Genomic DNA, 17,891 nt, shown 5'->3' on the forward strand with positions numbered 1-17,891 from the left:
TGGTTCCACCACAGGCACATGAGCACATCTACAAGAACTGGAAGCATACCCCTTTCATCAATGTGCAGTGGTATGCCAGGCGGATATGATTATCTCCCATGTCTGTGCAAATTTCGGGATAAGCCCATTACTCCTACATTCTGCGTAACAGCATCGTACCCCAGCTGATGGCAAATCTGCATCCGGAGCGTGCGTGGATTGTGGGTGAGTATGCAGAGTCAAGTAGCATGCTGTATTTGTGACATGCTGTCCTCAGCCACAGTTATATTACAAAATTGGTCTGTGTATCTCACACCTGGCTGACTCTGCATATCCCAACCGGCCTTGGTTGCTGAGCCCACTGAGGAATCCCAGGACCCCGGGTGAAGTCGGCTACAACGAGGCCCATGGGAGGACACGTTGTGTGGTGGAGCGTACTTTTGGGCTTCTGAAGATTCGATTTCGGTGCCTGGACAGGACTGGAGGGGGCACTGATGTACAAAAGGTTTGTCAGATCGTAGTTGCATGCTGCATGCTCCACAACCTGGCCTTGCGCAAAGAGATCCCCCTGATCCTGGACAATGATGAGCAGCAGATGCCCCTGCCTGCAAACCCACACATGTCCAGTGATGAGGATAGGGGAGAGGAGGAAGGTGTAGACCTGCGTCAACAGCTCATAAACCGCTACTTCCCTTCAAGGTGAGTGACATTGTACAACGGTGCCATTGTCTGCTGTTTTTAAGATGCTGGTGAAAAAGCCTAGGAGAGCTATTTGAGTGCTGCCTGTTGTTGGCTCTGTGCTGATGGCTGATGTTTGTGGCACAGGGTAGTTATGCCCAGCTACATGATGTCTATGTCGATATTGTTGCTCATTGTAATGTGTGCTGGTTTATGTACCTTGATAACAAGTGTTGTGTAATGGCTGTGATGCCATCACCTGACAAGTGAATAATGTTCTCTTCTGTCTTTCTAGGTCCCTTCAGCCTCTCAATGCCTCAAAACAATCAGTGCTTCTGGTACATTGGGATCAGAATCAACGTACATCCTGTGATAAACATGGAGCTGACACAAAAACATAGGTGTGTAAAGAGTGTTTATTTACAATAAGTAATTGTGACACAGAAGTGATTATTTACAAAAAGTTGCAAAGTGAATCAATGAGTTGTCAGTGATGGTAGACGAGACAATAGAGTGAACACCACAGAACACCCACAAGCTGGCCCAAGAGGTCCATGATTTGGCCCATACGCGTGTCTATGGACCTCAGCAGCAGGCGGAGCTCATGCGATTCTTCCAGAGCCTGGCCTGTGTGTCCCTGGGCTTGTTCGTATGCCCCAAGGACTCTGGAGATTTTGGCCAGGGCTTCGGTCCCAGTGTCCTGTTGATTTTGTCACCCAGTTGCCCTCCCACCTGCCCTGTTGTCGGACCTGTGGCGTCACCACTCGACGCACCCGCTGACTCTCCCTGCCCTCCTCAGATTGTGGGGTGGTCTGCATCCGAGGGTCCATGTTCCGGGGGGGAGGGGGAGGGAGACTGGCTCTACAGGTTGGTGTTGTCATCTACAGCAGTCAATTGTTAGTCACCTGTTGGATAGAGATGAAATGGTCATTGAAGTGCACCCCACAAGCTTGGTGTTAGATGTTTTGTTGTTACATGTTATACACCACAGAGTTTACATTGATATATTGTATGGCTAAACGGTACTGAGCATCATGACATGATGTGGAGGTACATACATTACTTGTCCATGGTGTGACATGTCAATGGAGAACATGTTCCACGTACAGATTGTGTGAATACAAGGACATGTCATCATCTAACGACGAGTAGCACAACAACTTTATGTGAAGCAGATTTTTTGTTTACTCTGCATGGAAGACATTACATCTGAGAATGTACTAGCCATTGTGATCTCATGTATTCCTTTGTCATGTCATGTGCTTTGCTTTCTTTTTACAACTGACCATGCATGTTTTGTGTTCATATGGGCCTTGATGCTCTGCACCCATGGCACTTACAGATAGCATTCAGTGCTGGGCATTAGTGTGCCATGAATTTATTCAACGTGTGATTTGGTGAGTCAAACTTTAATTTCTGTGACAGTTACACACGCTTAGCTGTCTGCACACTGGAAGTGGCTATTGGATGTATGCCAAGTTAGGTGACATTTGAGAGCTGGTATGGTCATATGGCTCCATGCTTTTTGAGAGGAATGGCAGGGTGTATGCACTGTCTACCTACCTGTTCTGTGACACAGTTGAGGGGAATTGCTGCCACATGCTTCTGGGTGTGAGGGGAGGGCTCCATCCTGCTGAGCTGTGGGACAATGGGTGCCTGGTGGGAGTTGTGGTGCAGTCTTCCCACCCACAAACCCCCTTCCCTGTTAAGATGGCTACCTCCCTGTGAGGTGGAGCAGAGGAATGGAATGGTTACACATGGCTCTTGGATGGGGAAGTGTTCCATCCTGCTCAGGGGTGGGACAAGAGAGCATAAGATGGCGACCTACCTGTAAGTCTGTAGGGAGCAATGCAATGTCTGTCACATGGTTGGGGCGGACTATTCAATACTGCTCAGCTGTGGGACAAGAGGGCCTGGTGGGAGTTGTAGTGCTGGCTTCCCACCCACAAACTCCCCTCCCTGTTAAGATGGCTACCTACCTGTTAGGTGAAGGTGAACTATGCAATGGCTGACACTTGCTTCTGGCCGGGGGGGGGGGGGAGGGAGGTGTGAGTATTTCATCCTGCTGAGATTTGGGACAGGGGGGCCTGGTGGGAGTTGTAGTGCTGGCTTCTCACCCACAAACCCCCCTCCCTGTTGAGATGGCTACCTACCTGTGAAGTGGAGAAGAGGAAAGGAATGGTTACACATGTCTCTTGGATGGGGGAGTGTTTCATCCTGCTCAGGGGTGGGACAAGAGAGCATAAGATGGCTACCTACCTGTAAGTTTGATGAGTGAAATACAATGGATGCCACATGGTTGTGGGTGTGGGGTGGAGTGTACCATCCAGCTCAGCGTTGGGACAGGGGGGCCTGGTGGGAGTTGTAGTGATGGCCCCCACCCACAAACCCCCCTCCCTGTTAAGATGGCTACCTCCCTGTGAAGTGGAGCAGAGGAAGGGAATGGTTACACATGGCTCTTGGGTGGGGTGAGGGGAGTGTTCCATCCGGCTCAGCTTTTGTACAGGGGCATGGTGGGAGTTGTAGTGCTGGCTTCCTACCCACAAACACCCCTTCCTGTTAAGATGGCTACCTAACTGTGAGTTTGATGAGAACAATGAAATGGCTGCCACATGGTTCTGGGTGGGGGGAGTGCTCCATCCTGCTGAGCTGTGGGATAAGGGTGCCTGGTAGGAGTTGTCGTGCTGGCTGCCTATCCACAAACCCCCCTCCCTGTTAAGATGGCTACCTCCCTGTGAAGTGGAGCAGAGGAAGGGGATGGGCTACACATGGCTCTTGGATTGGGGAGTGTTCCATCCTGCTCAGGGGTGGGTCAAGACAGCATAAGATGGCTACCTACCTGTGAGTTTAATGGGGCAATACAATGGATGCCACATGGTTGTGGGGAGTGCTCCATCCTGCTGAGCTGTGGGACAAGAGGGCCTGGTGGGAGTTGTAGTGCAGGCTTCCCACACACAAACACAACCTACCTGCAAGTTTGATGTGAGCAAACCCCCTCCCTGTTTAGATGGCTACCTACCTGTTAGTTTGATGAGGGGAATGTGATGGTTGTCACTTGTTCCTTGGGTGGGGGGTGGGAGTGCTCCATCCTGATGAGCTGTGGGACAAGAGGGTCTGGTGGGAGTTGTAGTGCAGTCTACCCACCCACACACACCCCTCCCTATTGAACTGGCTACCTACCTGTTAGGTGACGTTGAGAAATGCAATGTCTGCCACATGCTTCTGGTAGGTGGAGGGGTGCTCCATCCTGCTGGGCTTTGGGACAAGGGGGCATGGTGGGAGTTGTAGGTCAGGCTTCCAAAGCACAAACACCCCTCCCTGTTAAGATGGCTGCCTACCTGTAAGTTTGTTGTGAGCAAACCTCCCTCCCTGTTAAGATGTCTACCTACCTGTAAATTTGATGTGAGCCAACCCCCCTCCCTGTTAAGATGGCTACCTACCTGTTAGTTTGATGAGGAGAATGCGATGGCTGCCACTTGCTCAGGGGGGGGGGAGAATGCTCCTTCCTGCTGAGCTTTGGGACAGGGGGCCTGGTGAGAGTTGTAGTGCAGGCTTCCCACCCACAAACACAACCTCCCTATTAAGATGGCTACCTACCTGTAAGTTTGGTGTGAGCAAACCCCCCTCCCCGTTAAGATGGCTACCTACCTGTTAGTTTGATGAGTGGAATGTGATGGCTGCCACTTGCTCCTGGGGGTGTAGTGGGGAAGTCCTCCATCCTGCTGACCTTTGGGACAGGGGGGGGGAGTTGTAGTGTTGGCTGCCTGTACACCTGCCCCCATGATAATATTGCTATCTACCTTTGGGGTGAATTAGAGGGAGTGAATGTTGGAACTGTGAGACATGTGTTGGGAAGAGTGTGGTGCACATGAATGCATTTGGGCCTGGGAGGTGTCACTTTGTAGTTGGGCAAGACAGTACATAGCATAGTTAGACACTTGTTGATACCTACCATCCTCCACCCCCCTCAGCTATTCCTGTGAGACTCTCTGGGTGCAGTATGCCATGCAGTATGCCATGCACCTTCTCCTCCCATGCGGTGAATGTTCGTAGTGGAATGGGAGGGCCGCCGCCAGTCCTCTGAGCCAGCTGACGGTTCCTGTTATTTTTCTCTTTCACCTTGCTCTTGAGGTCATGCCACCGCTTCACAATCTCCTACTTGGTGCGCAGGACGGTCCCTACTGCATTGACCTTGCAGACTATCCTTGCCCACATTCGCGTTCTGGTGGCTAATGGTGACTGTTGGACCAGGCTTCCAAACAAATGTGGTTCTACTCCGATTACCTCATCTACCATGACTTACAACTCACTGTCAGTGAATTTTGGCATTTTCTTCTGTGACATGGTGTGTGATGTGCAAATGGGTTGAAGGTGCAAGTGTGAAAGAGTTGGTGGTGATGTGTTTGGGGGTGTGTGTGTGTTGGTGTGATGTGTGTAGATTTGCCTCTCCTTTGTGCTGTGGGGTTTGTTCCTTCAGTGGTGAAGTATTGCAAAGGATTCTGGTCAGGGAAGGGGCTGGTTTTATACTCATCTATGTGGGTGTGTCAAAATGGAGCCTTCCTGTAGGTGTGTTGTGTGGGTTGATCCTGGGATTTGTATTCTTTTACTTGCCATTGGGATGTGTCATTGGGGTGTGTTAGGTGTTTTTTGAAGCTGAGCTAGGTTAATGGGTACACTTGGTAGCCTTGTTGTGTGTGTTTTTTTGACGACCGCCAGATGGAAGGAGATTCCATTGTGGATCGCACAAAAACCACATCAGCTTGAGGCAGTATTTCCCCATACAGGACCCCAGGAAAAACACAGACTATCAACCATATGCTTGGTGATGGGGCTGGCTCCCCCTGTGGAAAACTATGCAACTTGGAGTACGGTCTTTGCCGCAGTGTATACTAGAACACACAGTACCCCTTTACTGGTTATTTTACCAGAGGTGCTGAAACAGGTCCAGAACGTGTATAGGGCAGCACCTGCCCTGGAATTAGGCATGATGATGATGGGCAACTTCACTGTATCGGCCATGATGCTAAGTAATATTAAAAGAGAAGCAGCAGCAGTGGCTATACACCAGCGTTTACGGTATTGCGCTTCTGTGCACAGGAGCGTGAACTACCTAAAATTATCAAGGAAACCTATGCTACACCAGGAAGAGATAATTTGGGAGTTAAATCAGGTAAACCACAAATAAAGAGTAATTCTGAAAAGGATACATCGAGGCAGGCACCCGAATCTTAAACTAAGGAGAAGTGGGATAATAAAAAACCCAAAGAGAAGGTTAAATCACCTCAAAAATAAGCCACTGAGAAACGCTACCATTTATGCAACTGTGATAATATTAAACCACCTGACAGATATCAGGATATTGATACATGTTCCTCTCGTTCCTTGCAGGACACACCCATTAAATGGATGGAGAGAGGTGAATGGTCAGAGCGCAGATCGGAGTTTTATGCCAAAGCAGAAAACTCAATGTCCTGTTTCTGGGATACGAGTTGTCAAGTGAGGGCAAAAGCCTTGAGAGACACTTCTTGGAGACATGCACACTTCTGTAACCTCCAACTATGTTGAAGACATTGCAGTCCGTGCAGGAATTCTGAAATTTTGGCAGGACATGCACTCCAGAATATGCGGAGCAGGTTAAACCGTTCTACAACCTAATCTGTCCAGATTTTTCAAACACAATCTGGACAAATGACCACATACAGATCTTACGATCAGTACAAGCAGACATGCTAGCTTCAAAACATTTACACACGTGTGAACAGAACAAACCTGGTGATCCATATAACTGCTGGAGCGTCAGGGTATAACTATGTGACTTTCAATAAAGGTGACCGTACCTGTAGCATGCAAATCATAAAGATTGAGCACAATGAAACCATGATTACTGCCGAATGTTTAAGGAATGCGGCAGCTCAGCTGATCTTCCCGAACTAGGGAAGTCATGCCCCTGCAGGAAAGGGAGGTGTCCCAATCCAATATGGCTGCCTCTTTTACAGTGATAACACAATACACCATTGCTGCACAGCACATTAAAGGCAACCATGTTGAGGCAAATTTGCAGGTTAAAGTGTGAAATAAATTTGGCTCAAAGCAAAGACAAAAACACTACCTCATATCTAAGAAATGAAAGGGGTCATACACATTCCAGGAGAACATTCATGCTTTCCAGGACAATACATGTCTAAAATGGGTTTAAATAGGTTCCCCAATCCGAATCAATGGTACTAAGTAATCACATTTCCCCAAGGACCAGTCTTACCCTCCAAGTAGAAGGTCCTGCAGCCTCGTCCTTCAGTAACTCCAACAGCAGTCCCAGCAAGCTATCTCCAGTGGTGCTGTCGCCATCTGGTTGCAATCGCTCGCAATTCTCAGCACTGGGCAGAGTCCACAGTAGTAGCTTCCCACCCCGCAGGCGCCGCAGCATGAGACCCGGAAGGGCCACAATGAGCGTGTTAGACTTGGCATCTTGTGGCTTGTTTCCCCTGAGTTTTTGCTTTCTGACCTCCCAGTTTTCACTCTGTTTTTGCAGGCGTAGTGTTTCTGCCCACTTTTCTCACTGCTGATCAGTGGTAAAGTGCAAGTGCTCCTGTGGTAAACTGTGTTATGGATTGGTGTTTCCATGATTGGATATTTGATTGACTTCTTAGTCCCTAGTGAAGTGCACCGAGTGTGCCAGGGCCTGTGAATCAAATGCTACTAGCGGGCCTGCAGCACGGATGGTGCCACCCACGTGAGTAGTCTGCGCGCAGTTTTTAACTGCCATGTCGACTTGGCCAATGCACACACTTGCCAGTCACTCACCTCCCCTCTTCTTACATGTCAGCCACCCCTAAGGTAGGCCCAAGGTACCCCTGTGGGCCGGGTGCAGTGTATGTGAAAGGTAGGACATGCCCTGGTGTGTGTGGCATGTCCCGATAGCGAATTACAGCCAATTTCGTTTTTCGCTATTGCAAGGCTACCTGTTCCCCATTATAAACATAACTCGCCCGGGAATTAGGTAGGACAATAATGTTTAGTATGCCTGAACTCAGAACCTAAAGATGCATCGTTTAGTGAAGGTGATTTTTACATTCTGTGTTTGAAAATACCACTTTTAGAAAGTAGGTATTTTCTTGCTCAGTCATCCCATGTGCCTCTGCTGGAATGTGGATTGCCTGTCTGGGTTTTGGATGACAGAAGGCTGGGGAGCAGGAGTGACTCCAGATAGTCTAGGTGGGCCAGGAAAGGACTGAAAAGACCTGGGCTGCAATTGGGGAAAGGGGGAGGAGATTTCCGTGCACTTCAAAGGTCCTGGTCTGCCTCTGACCATGCCGTCTCCACCTCCTGCCAGGAAGTCACACCAGAGAAGGCAGAACTGGTTCTGGCTGGGCACAGACACTCTCTGCCTAAGAGGTCAAATGATTTTGGGATATAAATACTGGGGCCCAGACCCCTGAACTTTAGAACTCTTTTGGACCAAGAAGACTGCCAAAAATAAGAGCTGGAGAAGCTGTGAGGAGGAACTACCACCTTGCTGTGTGCTTTGCTGTGTTGGCCTGCAGTGGCTGCTTCTGTCTTGGTCAGTAAAAGTACTGGACTGAACTTTCTGCACTCTACTTTTGTGAGTTTCTCCAAGGGCTTGAGGTAGAGCTTGCCCCCTGTTCAAGAAGTCTCGGGAATAGCAGAGACTTCAAGCTCTTCTGCCCCCAGCACTGGGAACTGTGTGTTTTGTGATGCAACAGAAGGAAAAGCAACCCGACGCAGTCTACGCCGCCGCTGCCGACTCAGTGTCCTGAAGGCACCGCAGAGGGCACCGCCGCAATGCTGCACTGTGACCCTGGTCTCACCGACGCCGCCATCGAGCGGTTGCTCGCACCACGACCTGTGGTCACTGCACTCTGCACCACCTCGCTTCACGACGACGCCTTGGTATCCTCGACAACCCCGCTCCACGCCGAATTAGACGCCGCTGCCTGCACTGTGGTTTGAGGGCCCCACTTGTACAGTTACATGACGTACCGCCCTCATCCCGCACTGCAGCCTTCTCTTACCGGTACCAGCGCCACCGACTTCAGTTCGTTAACTGGCGACAGCGCTTCAGCAACGACGACACCGCTGCTTGCACCGTGACAAGCACCACATTCACTTCGCACCGCGACCCTGGTCTCACCGGCAACGCCATCTGATGCCGCCACCGAGCCGCTGCTTGCACTGCGACCTGAGGGCACCGTACGCCGCACCGCTGCACTTCGCACACACGTGTGACTTCCAGGGCCCGACGACCCCTGCACCAACCTCCTGAACCAACGCCTGCAGACGCCATGCTTTCGGAAGCTCAACGAGAGGTCGCAGACGCCCTGCATTTTTTTTTTTTAAGGGTCCTCCCAACACCGTTGCTGGCCTGCCACGCCGCGGTCAGACAGAACTGTTAGGATTTGTTTGCTCACGACGCCGTGATAGCCCTGGACAGAGCTATCGACACCGGTTTCGGGGTTTCCCCCCTCTTCAGCCAGGATAGCATCATTCCAGTGGCATGGAGAGCACAGGACTCACATCTGAGCATACCCGTCCCACTCGGGGTGACAAATGCAAAAACTACAGTTGATGGACAGAATGCAGAACAATGTCATACATTCACCCCAGTACAGACGGGTATTCTCAGACGTGAGTCCCGTGCTCTCCATGCCACTGGAATCAAGCCATCCTGGCTGAAGAGGGGTGAAACCCCAATACCGGTCCTAGGATGCTTGGTTTCAGTCCAGGGAGGACCTGGCTTGGCAGCTCGGGCAGGACTGTTCCCATGAGGCACAGGGTCAAGACTGATTTGCATATGGCTGGGTTCAAACTGGAATGGCATGGTGAGCAAAAAAACGATGGATTTTGGCCCAGATCTCTGTACTGGGGTGAATGTATGACATTGTTCTGCATTCTGTCCATCAACTGTTGTTTTTGCATTTGTCACCCCGAGTGGGACGGGTATGCTCAGACGTGAGTGCCGTGCTCACCATGACACTGGAATCAAGCTATCCTGGCTGAAGAGGGGTGAAACCCTGAAACCGGTCCTAGGATGCTTCGTTCCAGTCCAGGGAGGACCTGGCTTGGCAGTTCGGGCTGGACTGTTTCCATGAGGCACAGGGTCAAGACTGATTTGCATATGGCTGGGTTCAAACTGGAATGGCATGGTGAGCAAAAAAACAATGGATTTAGGCCCAGATCTCTCTACTGGGGTAATTGTATGACATTATTCTGCATTCTGTCCATTAACTGTTGTTTTTGCATTTGTCACCCCGAGTGGGATGGGTATACTCAGACGGGAGTCCCGTGCTCTCCATGCCACTGGAATCAAGCTATCCTGGCTGAAGAGGGGTGAAACCCCGTAACCGGCTGTGAGAAGTTGGCCTGGTATATGATGCTCACTAGTTAAAGTGATCACCTTGTACCATGCCAAGCAACCCTTATGGTGTGGTTGTAAGTCAACCTTTTCGGACTAGCTGCCCTAGTGGTAGCGTAGGCTAAGCAGTCTTTGAGGCTAAACTCGTGAAGCGTGTTAAGCCAGCTGTTTTACCAAATGTAACCCCCTTTTATACCAATGAAAGGACACCACACAGATATATATTCAAAATATATATGTATTTATTTCTCAAAGTAACCCCTAGTCTCTTTATGAGCACAGGAGCACAAATCGTCAAACAAGATTATCACAGAATACACAGAAGTTGCACGTTATATGGATAGGCCCTGGTGGCCACTCAAACCATATACTAAAATAGTGGTATAAGTACCACGAACAGAAAAGGGAAAAGGCCTAGGGCCTCTAGAATCGCTGGGCCTACAAGGAGCTAACGTCAGTTAGTGACCAGGAGGTCCACGGGTGGCGTGTGCAGAGCAAATAGTCACACGCGTGCTCCCATAGGTTTCAATGGGTGCGTAAAGAGTACAAAGTTACTGCAAAGAGGATCTTCCGGATGGACTAGGAACTCAAGATTTGGAACACAGGCACTAGAGATGTAATACTACACTTGGGCACAGGTGTGCCAGCTTTACCTCACCCACAGGAAGCGGGTGCATAGGCCTCGAAGTGCGTCGGGTTTCTTCTATCTGTTCCGTGGAGCTTGAAGACAAAGATGCTGCAGGCGGTCGGTCCGGGAGAGATGCAGTGGATCCAAGAGTGGATCGGAGATGTTGAAGACCTGTAAGCAGAGGGGACAGTTTTCACAGTCACTAGCCAGTGACCAGCGTGGCACCAGGTGGGTACCAGGCGATGTCGGGTGCAAACAGGTGATGAGGGGTAGCTTGTCTCCGCAGCCACGTGGTCCCTGAAGGTCGACGACGTCCAGGAGTCGGCTCACGAGCTGTCCCACGCAGGCTCTCGCTGTCGGCGGTGTCGGCGACTTGATCGAAGCAAACAAGCCTTGGCAAAAGCAATTGTAGGAGGATTCGGAAATCAGCTGTTGGTTCTGACCAGCAAGGTCAGAGGGATTGCTCCTTTGGAGGGGAGCAAGGGCCAGTCTGGAGCAACCAGACCAGCAGTGTATTTCGTAGAGTTCGTCGCCAAGATGGCCACTAGCCAGCGGGCCAGCAACCGGTTAGGCGCGTCGAGTGGCAAAATGCAGAAGGGCCCCACGCAGATCGTGGAGACGCTGGAGGGCTCACCTTTGGTGCAGATGCTGCTCGGGGGTTGGGCTTCTCAGATCCCAAAGCACAACTTGGAGGGAGCCTCGGTTGTTGCACTTGTCAGCTTGTCGTAGTCGTTCCAAGATGGCTGGCTCCACGTATCTCGGTGCCTCCACGGGTCTCCTCTTTGCAGGGACTGTGGATCGGGTGGTGAGAGGTCTGGAGGTCCAGGTCTTGTCAGTCTCTGGGCTCGGGCTCCGGCGGGAGGCGGCGGCAAAGCAGACGGTGATTCGCTGGATGGTGCTTGCGTTAGCAAGGTGGTCACTCCCTGACCACAGGGGAGATTTTCTTCAGTCTTCTGTGCAGCAGAATGTCGAAGTTCCCGTCTTCTTCTTAGTTTCAAGTTGATTCCAGGATGTCTGAAGTCTTAGGACACAGCTCCTACCTTTAAGCGGATTCTAGGGGCCGGACTACCTGCTAGGTCCCTCCCTAAGGGTGGGACCAGGAAGGGGGGTGGTTACACCCCCAATCCTTTGTCCAGCTCGCCCCAGGCCCGGGACTGGTGTGCCCCAGGACCGGTTTGAACTGGCATATGCACCGAGGCTCCTTGTGAGCCACAGGCATGTCTGGTTTCTTTCAAGCCCTACCTGACCAATACACAAAATCCTGTCTGGGGTGGTGCACGCACCTCCCCTGGCAGGAAACCCTTTGTCCACACCTCCCAAGCTGGAAGGACTCCCAGCAGCAGGAGGGCAGACTTGTGTCTGTGGTGGCAGCATCCATTTTGTGGAGCTGAGGCTATGTCTGATTTTACCCGGGTTTCAGGTACTGTACATGTCGTGTCCCTCTAGAAGGGTGGAATGCTAACCCCGTCGCCAGAATTGGCGAGGGGTTAGTATTCCAATTCGTATGACACCTTACTCGACATGTTTTGATAAAGCCAAACCAAAGATAGCATTTAACCGCGAGGTTCATAATGCACTTAAGAGTATATGGTATGACGATATCTGGAAACAGTAGAAGGAAGTTGTTCCGACCACTGCAGACAGGCTCAGCTCATGCCAGAGCACCATCTCACATGGAACCAAGCACTCTGCCTTCAGGATTGTTAAGGCCTGCCATAGGAGTGACTTATAGGTTTCCAGGTGTCCCATTTAAGGTTAGGTATAGGTATACTACACCTAAGTAAGAGGTGATTACACCAACTTACCCCAGCTGAGTGATCAGCCAGTTGTGTCAGATTGTTAGGCCAAGCCTGGGGTGGCATAATACATGCTGCAGCCCTTGGCAGGCCTTGGGTACACCAATGCCCTGGGTACCTAGTGTACACTGGTACAGGGGCTGACAGGGTGATCCACTTCCAATTGGTTATGCACCTAGGGTGCATAGTTTTAATTTAGTAGAGAGAACAGCAGGCTGGGGGTCTGATTGGCAGGCCCACAGCCTCAATATGTCAAAAACCAGTGAAGCAAAAAAGCAAAAAATTGGGGTGACCATAGGATAGCAGACCCTACTCTCCTACACAACCCCCCCCCAAACGCTGGGACATTAAACTAGCCTTGACCAGTCTCGTCTTCATGTCCTAAGTGGAAGTACCTGGAGAGACCATCTGCATTCCCATGGTCAGTACCTGGCCGGTGCTCCACTGTAAAGTCCATCCCCTGTAGGGAAATGGACCACCTAAGCAGTTTGGGGTTTTCACCCTTCATCTGATTTAGCCACAAGAGGGGCTTATGGTCGGTCTGAATCTTGAAGTGAGTGCCAAACAAGTATGGCCTCAGCTTCTTCAGGGCCCACACCACAGCAAAGGCCTCCCTCTCAATAGCTGACCAATTCTTCTCTCTGGGGGTCAACCTTCTGCTAATAAAAGCAATGGGTTGGTCTTGACCATCTACATTAAGTTGTGACAGCACAGCTCCCACACCCAACTCAGAAGCATCTGTTTGGACAATAAACTCTTTGGAGTAGTCAGGACTTTTCAGGATAGGTGCAGAGCACATGGCCTTCTTCAGGTCATCAAATGCCTTTTGACAGCTTACTGTCCACTGAACCTTTTTGGGCATCTTCTTGGATGTCAGATCATTAAGAGGAGTCACAATGGACCCATAGTTCTTAACAAACTTCCTGTAGTACCCAGTCAAGCCCAAGAAAGCTCGAACTTGAGTCTGGGTGGTTGGAGGGGACCAGTCCTTGATGGATTGTATCTTACTCTCCAGTGGTTGAACTTGGCCTCCACCTACAAGGTGGCCCAAATACACAACCTTACTCTGCCCTATCTGGCACTTAGTAGCCTTGATAGTGAGGCCTGCCCTTTGCAGAGCCTCAAGAGCCTTCTTCAGGTGGATCAGGTGATCCTCCCAGGTGGAACTAAAGACAGCAATGTCATCAAGATATGCTGCGCAAAAGTCATCCAACCCAGTAAGGACTTGGTTCACCAGCCTTTGGAAGGTGGCAGGTGCATTCTTCAGACCAAAGGGCATCACCACAAACTGGTAGTGCCCACCTGGGGTTGAGAATGCTGTTTTGGCCTTAGACTCCTCAGCTAATCTGATTTGCCAATAGCCAGCTGTTAAGTCAAATGTGCTCAAAAACTTTGCAGAAGCTAGTTTGTCTATGAGCTCATCTGCCCTTGGAATAGGGTGTGCATCTGTCCTGGTGACAGCATTGAGTCCTCTGTAATCCACACAGAACCTCATCTCTCTCTTGCCATCTTTGGTGTGAGGTTTGGGGACCAGAACCACTGGGCTAGCCCAGGGGCTCTCTGAGGGTTCAATGACACCTAATTCCAGCATTTTATGTACCTCAGCCTTTATACAGTCCCTGACGTGGTCAGGTTGTCTATAAAGTTTGTTCTTTACAGGCAGACTGTCACCAGTGTCCACAACATGGGTACACCAGTCAGTTTGACTAGGTATCAAGGAAAACATATGTGAAAATGATTGTAGAACCTGTCTACATTCAGTCTGCTGATGGGCAGTGAGGTTGCCTCCAAGGGTCACTCCTTCAACTGAGCCATCTTCAGGGTTCTGAGACAACAGGTCTGGGAGAGGGTCACTCTCTTCCTCCTGTCCCTCATCTGTAGCCATGAGCAAGCCCATGTCTGCCCTGTCAACATATGCTTTAAGCCTGTTAACATGGAGTACCCGGTGGGGACTCCTGGGAGTTCCTAGGTCCACCAAGTAGGTGACCTCTCCCTTCTTTTCCAGGATTGTATGGGGTCCAGACCATTTGTCTTGGAGTGCTGCTGGGGCCACTGGCTCCAACACCCATACCTTCTGTCCTGGCTGATACTCAACCAAGACAGCCTTTTGGTCATGCCAAGCTTTCTGTAAGGCCTGGCTTGCCTCAAGGTTTTTGGATGCCTTCTCCATATACTCAGCCATCTGGGAGCGGAGACCAAGTACATAGTCCACTATGTCTAGCTTAGGCTTTTTGAGAGGTAACTCCCATCCTTCCTTCACCAAACACAGTGGGCCTCTCACAGGGTGCCCAAACAACAATTCAAAGGGGCTGTAGCCAACTCCTTTTTGTGGGACCTCTCTGTAAGCAAACAGAAGGCAGGGTAGAAGGATATCCCATCTTCGCCTGAGCTTTTCAGGTAATCCTTTGATCATACCCTTTAGGGTCTTGTTGAATCTCTCAACAAGCCCATTGCATTGTGGGTGATAAGGGGTGGTGAACTTGTAGTTGACACCACATTCCTTCCACATAGCTGTCAAGTATCCTGACATAAAGTTGGTACCTCTGTCAGATACTACCTCCTTAGGAAACCCCACTCTGGAGAATACTCCTAGCAGGGCCCTGGCCACAACAGGTGCTGTAGTGGTCCTAAGGGGAATTGCCTCTGGATACCTGGTGGCATGATCCACTACCACCAGTATAAATCTGTGCCCAGATGCAGTGGGAGGATCCATGGGACCCACTATGTCTATTCCCACTCTTTCAAAGGGGACCCCCACCACAGGTAGTGGTATTAGGGGGGCCTTTGTTGTGCCACCTGATTTGCCACTGGCTTGGCAGGTGACACAGGAGCGACAAAACTCCTTTGTATCTTCATTCATGTGAGGCCAGTGAAAGTGAGGGACAAGTCTGTCCCAGGTCTTATTCTGGCCTAGGTGTCCTGCTAAAGGAATGTCATGGGCCAAGGTAAGAAGGAAGCCCCTAAATTGCAGAGGTATGACCAACCTCCTGGTAGCACCAGGCTTGGGGTCTCTAGCCTCTGAATAAAGGAGCCCTTCATCCCAATACACTTTATGGGTACCTTGAGCATTCCCAGCAGCCTCAGCAGCAGCCAGCTGTCTGAGGGGTTCAAGAGAGGGACAGGATAACTGAGCCTGCCTCAAGTCAGCTCTTGAAGGTCCCCCTGTCCCCAGAAACTCAACCTGATCAGGTTCAAGCTCTTCAGGGACAGTTCCTTCAGGGTCCTCTAGATCAGCTTCCTGGGAAGGCTGATCATCACTCTGAGGCAGGGGGGAAGGCACAGCCTTGACCCTCCTGTTCTTCTTCTTGGTAGGTGCTTGGTCCATTGTTCCAGGATCCAAGACCTGAGGTTCAGTGAGGCACTTTTTGGCCTGTGACCTGGTCACAGCAAGGACATGTGATGATATACCTAACATCTCTGCATGAGTCCTGTACTCCACTTCTGACCATAGAGAACTCTCTAGGTCATTGCCCAACAAACATTCTACTGGGAGGTCTGCACTAACCACAACCCTTTTGAGGCCAGTTACCCCTCCCCATGAGAAGTTAACAACTGCCACACTATGTGAAGTAGTGGCATTGCTGGCATTGGTCACCAGGTAGTTCTCACCTGGTATGTACTGTCCAGGGTCCACAAAGCCTGGTGTCACCATAGTGACACTGGCACATGTGTCCCTGTAGGCTTGAGCCACTTTGTCATTAATTAAAGGAGTCTGTCTGTACTTGCCCAGGTTACTGGGGCTCACAGTCAGGGACAAATCAATGTCCCCATCACAGATCAAGACTGCCTGTGTAAGGGTTCTGTCTAAGTCAGAATCTCCTTCAGTTCCCATAGTGATTCCCACTACACCCTTTGTCTGGGGACCAACACTGCTAACAGTAGTACTGGGAGCAGGTGCCTTAGGGGCAACAGTGTTGGGGGCTCCACCCTTTTTGCAATCACTAGTCCAGTGAGTTGTATTTTTACAATGATTGCACCAGGGTTTCTTCTGACCTTCTTTCTTCTTCTTGGACTGTTGGGACCCACCCTCCTTAGCAGTAGTTTGGGGCCCTGTTGAAGACTTCTGGTCTTTAGGTTTCTGATCTCCACCCTTTTGGTCTGTTTTCTTCTGATCACCCCCTTGGCCCTGGTTCTGGTTCTTTTGCTTAACCCTGGTTCTGACCCATTTGTCTGCCTTCTTTCCCAATTCTTGGGGAGAGGTCAGATCAGAGTCAACCAAGTGTTGATGCAGTTGCTGGTTTTGACAGTTATTTAAAATCTGTTCTCTCATCATCAAATTATACAATCCTGTAAAATCAGATACCTTACTTCCCAGCAACCAACCCTCCAAAGCCTTAGTGGCACATTCAACATATTCAGACCAGTCCTGAGTCTGTGTCTTTTGGGTGTCTCTGAACATTAACCTGTACTGTTCAGTGGTTAAGCCTAACCCATCTACCAGAACACTCTTCAGGACTCTGTAGTTTCTGACATCCTCTTCTCTAACAGTGAGGAGTCTGTCTCTGCCTCTTCCTTCAGAGGAGAGCCAGAGGATTGCTGCCCACTGGTCTTCAGGAACCTGCTGTACCTTGCAGGCTCTCTCAAGAGCAGTTATCCATTTGTGGATGTCATCCCCACTTTTGTAGGGGGGCACAACCTTAGACAGGTTCCTATTGTCAAAGACCCTATCTTTGTCCTTAGGGACAATGCTGCCACCAGTGGGTATAGACCCACTCTCTCTAGGTTGCCTAGCCTTGTTCAGTTTTTCTTCCATCAGGGCTACTTCTAGCTCCTGCTTCCTGATCCTCAGCTGGGCTTCCTGCATTCTGGCCTCATGTTCCCTCCTCTGAGGGGTGGTCATCCTTTTCCTGGAGTGACCTTGAGAGCCTCTAGAGCCATGAGAAGCATTGGAGTCACCTGAGCGATTCCTTTGCCTCCCAAGCCCTGTGTTAAGTCCACTGGGGAGATCCAATGGGGTGAACCCATTGTCAGTCCCCAATAGCCTTAGTTTAGCTGGGCCAAGTATAATACTTGGCACTGGGCTAGTTCTCCCTTCATCATCACTACTTTCTGTATCCTCACCACTTTCCTCCCCTGTAGTATGGTTCTCATCTAAGGGATGGCTATTGAAACTGGGTACCTCTGTAGTATCTTCAGAAGGGGGGCCTCCTGTTCCTGACCCTAAGGGGGCTAACTGGGAAGCTTTCTTGAGTGCTCTCTGATTCTCATCATTCTGTAAGAGCTCTCTGAGCTCAGCAGAGTTTGGGTTCTTGGGCTGTTTAAGGCCTCTAAGAGTTGCCAAATGCCTGAGCTCATTCTGATTAAGGGTAGCAAAGCTGGATGTTGCCCTCTGGGGGTCACTCTCAACAGAGATGGGTACAGTGGACCCCTCTGCCCCGGCCATTGCTCTTAAGTGTGGGTGGATGTGTTGCAATCTACCTACACTTGGGTTTACCTACTA

At 50.3% G+C, this 17,891-nt stretch overlaps 1 long non-coding RNA gene across 1 annotated transcript in view; it reads right to left on the minus strand.

Annotated features, from left to right (window-relative positions):
• Positions 1 to 1,065: 1,065 nt before the first annotated feature.
• Positions 1,066 to 17,891, minus strand: part of LOC146768986 (uncharacterized) — a 107,369-nt gene continuing 90,543 nt past the window's right edge. Inside the window, exon 3 of the long non-coding RNA XR_014976535.1 lies at positions 1,066 to 1,562. This is a non-coding gene — a long non-coding RNA (uncharacterized LOC146768986). The remainder of the gene's footprint in view (positions 1,563 to 17,891) is intronic.

The sequence above is a fragment of the Triturus cristatus genome, unplaced genomic scaffold (assembly GCF_964204655.1).
Source record: "Triturus cristatus unplaced genomic scaffold, aTriCri1.1 SCAFFOLD_160, whole genome shotgun sequence".
NCBI classification, from domain to species: Eukaryota; Metazoa; Chordata; class Amphibia; order Caudata; family Salamandridae; genus Triturus; species Triturus cristatus.